This window comes from Mus pahari, chromosome 4 (assembly GCF_900095145.1).
Source record: "Mus pahari chromosome 4, PAHARI_EIJ_v1.1, whole genome shotgun sequence".
NCBI lineage: Eukaryota > Metazoa > Chordata > Mammalia > Rodentia > Muridae > Mus > Mus pahari.
Window position 1 is genome coordinate 44,138,694 of NC_034593.1, and position 5,281 is coordinate 44,143,974.

Consider the following 5,281-nt stretch of genomic DNA (forward strand, 5'->3'; position numbering starts at 1 on the left):
AAAGAAAGAAAGAAAGAAAGAAAGAAAGAAAGAAAGAAAGAAAGAAAGAAAGAAAGAAAGAAAGAAAGAAAGAAAGAAAGAAAGAAAGAAAAGGAAGGTATCAGGAGGGAGAGAGGGAGGGAGGGGAAGGAAGAAAGAAAGGAAAGCCAGCGGCCTAGTTGGCCACATCTGTCCTCTTTTGGCTTATAAAGAAAGCCTCCCTCATCTCCCTCCTTTACACCATGGGCCATAACCTTGTCCTGTGGTCATGCTGAGCTGTGGACTGGAGGTGCCTGGGTCTGAGACGGGTCAGCCAGCTGACAATGTCTGTCTGCTCCTATGAAAGTGTTGACTCCATGGCGAGAGAGCTTTCAAGTGAAAACCATTCACTGCCTCAAATCAAGCAGTGAGAAGGAGGAAAAGGAGAGAGGAAAATGTTTCCTGGTAGGAAACATCCTCTGCAATATTAGATATCACTTATGACACACCGGAAACTATTTCCTAGTGAGATGAGCATCTCTTTTATCCCGGAGACTTAAAGGGGTTTTCACTGCAGTCAAACAGATGGAGGCGTCATGTGACTTGTAGCAAAGATACAGTCAGGATAGCTTTTTGGAATACAAGGTTTCTAACTTCTTATTACCATTTAGGAATCCGTTCCTGGAATAATTCAGAGGCTCCAACATAAAAACGAGAGACGATACACAAAAAAAAAAAATCACAAAGGTTACTGAAAATTTCCCAGAATTATGTTAACCGCTGAGGATCATTTCATGCAATGTCCTCTCTCATTCAAATGGTACATTTAAGCTGATGTTATTCCTAATGGGTCAAGTTCCAGACACAAGTTCCTTCATAGACCCAAACAGTAGATCTAAGACACGGATAAAAGAAATCACAGGATGGATCTTCATGAGTCTGCTCATAAGAGGTGATTTGCAAATATTTCCAAATATTTAGGAAATATTGAAGGAGAGAGTATGCAGGTATGTTGATGTATGTATGAGAAACATAAATCCGGAAAAAGACAGAAAGGCCTGAGAAAGGAGAACAGTATAAAGAAATAGGCATTTTTATGAATAAAACTCATAAAACACTGCATTCTACCTGTGCAGAAATTATTAAAAACAGCAATTTTTGCTGAGCTAGCAGAAATTTATTCAGCAAACCTCCTGACTCATGAGAACCCAATTGTCAAATTATTTAACTTGTTTATAACTTTACAAAGCAAAAGTTCTCTACAGACTGACTCTCTTCTGAAGCAGCGCATCCCTAGTTTATGAACCTCAGTCCCTGCTGTGGCTGCAGCCACAACTCAGTCCTCCCTCACCCAGCCACCTTCCTCCTCCCAGCCTGTCTCCAAATCCCAGCTTAGCCATTTCTTTGTCCAAGAACCTGCATTATGACCCTGCAAATCTCATGCGTGCTCGCCCAGAATGAATATATTCAAGTGGCTCCCTCCAATAATCCTCTTGTCAAGACCCATATAATTTATGAAAAGGAATTTTTCAAAGCTTTAGATGTAGTCTGTGCCACATTCAATTTAATTCAGTAAATATTTATTGAGTGCCCACCCAGAATTGTGCTATGCCCTGTGTGGAAAATAAAAGAAATATATAGCACAGGCCCTCTGGTCAAAGGGTTCGCAATGTTCTTGGGAAGAAAAGTTGGATGCTGATGTAATTACAGGATGCAAAGTAGCACATCGAGATGCAATAGAGTTATGTAACCAGAACCAAAATATGAGGGAGATTCAACATTCCATTTGGCCAGACCAAGAAGAATGGAGCTACAGGGAATAATTTGTGGAGGAGATGGAACTCGAGCCTGTCCTTGACAGATAGACGGGTTGAGCTGGGTGCAGCAGCCAACAAGGGCACTTCAGGCCCTGGAAAGAATGTGGGGGAAATCAGAGAGCGGGGAGTAACCATGTTAAGAAGCAATGTGAGCAGTCAGTCTGGCCAAAGAGAAAGAAGGATGGAAATTTCAGAGTTTTGTTAGAGAAAACAGGATGCAGAAAATACATAATGACCGGGGAAAGACTTGAGGCTGGAATGTCTCTCTCTCCTTGCTCGGTGGTCTGTCACTGTCAATCATTCCGAGCCAGAAAGAAAAGTGGAGAACATGGGCTCTCTCTCTCAGTTAGTTTTCTCACGGCCTTGACAAAATCCCAGCTCCTTGAAGAAGAGAAGACTTCTCCCCACTCACACTTTAAGGGTGTGGTCCACCGTGACAGGGAAAGAACGGCAAGCAGCACTGGAGGCAGCTGGTCACATTGTATACTGTCGGCCATCTGTCAGCTCAGCCTTCTCCTCTGTATCAGGCCTGGGACCTCTGCCTATGGAATGATACCACCACATAGTGAGTCTTCTCTGCTCTGTTGAGCCTTTCTAGAAATACTCTCATGCACACAGCCGGTGATGTGTTTCCTCTGAGATTCTAGAAAATGATTCCGTCTTATGACCCATCTTAGTCACCAGGCTGGTTAGGTATCGCTTCACAGCCATATTTAAAAAAAAAAAAAAAACTTTAAATTAAAAAGGGAAACTGGTATTGATAGTTTAGGACTATTATGAAAATTGGGGGCTATATATAGGAGTAGAGCAGATAGATGGAAACCTTTGTTGGTCTCATCTCGACTATCTTTACTCAACTCTCTGCTGAATCTCTACTATGTAGACAAAGCTGAGTTCAGCACTAAGAAAATGAAGCAAAACATACCCAGTGTTTCCTCTGAAGACATCTGTGGAAATGCTTTGAAAGAAATGACAAGCCAGTGAGATGCTCAGCAGGTAAGGTGCTTCACCCCCTCCCCCCCCCTCAGCCTCTCTCTCCCCCCCCCCCCCCCCCCCAGCCTCACTGCCTGAGCTTGATCCCTGGAAGCCACTAATGGAGGAAGGAAAGAAGGGACTATTTCAGGTTGTCCTCTGACCACCACACAAACGCTATGGCACACACACACACACACATACACACACACACTAATTCATTAATTTTTAATTTAACACATAGAGCAATGGTTTGGAGTCACAAATACTTAAAACAGAAGCTTACTCCCACCAACTGAAAGTGGCACCGCTTTCAACACAACTTCTACTCTGCATCTCAGTTTCATCTGTTGCACCGCTGTCCGGATGATACTGACCTATGGTCCAGTTTGAAGATTCAATTCCAGTCTATAGAGAAAACAAAATGGTACCCAACACCTGAAGGCCTTCACTAAGTGTTACTTGAATTATCATGGGAAATAGGCATACAACATAGTCTGATAACATAGAGCAAATCCCTGGGAGTTGGATGAAGTTCTGCACTCTGGCAAATACAGAATACATATGTAAAGTGGGCATGAGTTAGGAGAATATTTGTAAAAGAGAAAACAATGTGAAGAGGTATGGAAATATCAAAGGATATTTTAAATTAAAAAGGCATGCTCTACCACATGCAGGGAATTTGATATTGCTGGACTATAATGTTCAAGGCAAGAAAATCCAGGAGATGAAAGTGACCAAATTATGAAAACCGGGGATGCTGAAGGAAGGTGTTTGGAGAACTCCCATCAGCCAATGGGGTATCACTAACCAACCTTGAGAACAATTCCACATGGTAAGGAGAGGGCAAGCATTTAGGAAGCATGGGAAAAAAAACTCAAGGATTTGGGGGGAGTCATCATTGGAGACATTGAAAAGTTGGTTGCAACAGAATTCAGCTTTGACTTAAGTTAGAAAAGGTTGACTGTAAAGAATGCTCCTTTCTCTTCCTGAAGTGCACTTGCTGAGACTGAGACCGTAGATGAGGAACAAATTTGGAGTAAGGATGATGCTCCCTACCTAGGATAGGAACTTTCCAGAGGTGTCTGTGCCCTGTCCAAATGCAGAATGTCCATGCGGCTCATCAGTACACTTGAGGAACTGAGAAGAAGTGGACCCAGGAGGCACTCACTTAGATGGATAGAGGTTGCCCACAAAAATGGACCCATCCAGGATAAAGAACAAGATGAGACAACTCCCAAGTCAGGCCATTCCTAACCGGGCCAAGAAAATTAGACTCAAACTCGTTGAAGGCAAAAACACAAACCTCGGATTTAGAATGTGTTTAGATATGCCCAAGGTCAAAGGAACACGTTTTCTGGCACGACTTTTCTCTCCACGATAGAAGTTGGACGTGTGTGAAAGAAACGAGAGGGACCACATGGAGAGCAGATCTTGGATACTGAGGGGCTACATGGAGGATGACAATTATAAACACACTGTCTCTAGGAAAACAGTTCATTTACAAAGTAGATTTGACAGCTCAAGTTGCTTCTTGGCGGAGCAGTCGTGCCCGGCCCCCACGCGACCTGGTGAGCTTCGATTATAGCCTCGATGCTGGTGCAACCACAGGGACCCCCTAAAAGGGGAGTGATGAATGAGGTCCTGTCAGGCTTCATTCCCTGGGTGGCCTTGAATCTCTGCCGTTATCTGTTACCCTGCCAGTGCTGACAGTGATGAACATGAGGCAGGCAGCTAACGACACCCCGATTCATTACCCAGAAAGAAAGGAGAGCAGAAATAAAGAGAAGGTGACTGCTACGCAGGAGCTTCCCACATCACTGCTGTCTTCCTCCCACAGGTTTGAATGGAGAAGAAATGATGGAGCCCTTTTCTCTCATACAAGGATTCTAATGATATGCAGAACAGAAGGATTCTCAATGAAACTACCTGGGAAGGCGAACACTGGCCTCGGCATGGGAAAGTTCTTCCCATGACTTACGGATGCGGGAGATATTTCATAACTTATTTTTCTCAAACCATTGTTATTGTAGTAAAACAAAAAAATAAAAAGCACACAAAATCATGAGCCCCAGTCTTGCCAGCCTAAATTGTTATCTATTGTAAGAGAATGCACTGTCTCTGTATTTAGACTTAAGGCCCCACACTAGCAAATGGCTAAGTCATTGCTTTCTATTGCAAACATTTTATTGTTAAAGTGGTATTTGGTTCTTTCCTAAAAAGATCAAGATTTTGTTTCAACTCATTTATTTTTCCTGACATAGTGAAAAAATGAAGACTTTTACTTCATTGTCTTCTTTTTCTTACTAATGGGACTTCCCATGATACCTAAAGACACAGAGCATGTCCAACAAGTGTGTCTTGAATTTAATGCCCAAAGGAGACAAGTTTGTTTCTCTAACCCAATCCATCTTAACTCAGGATGTCAATCAGAGGACTGGTTATGTGGGGCATAAAGAAGTCCTCTCTCTCTCTCTCTCTCTCTCTCTCTCTCTCTCTCTCTCTCTCTCTCTCTGTGTGTGTGTGTGTGTGTG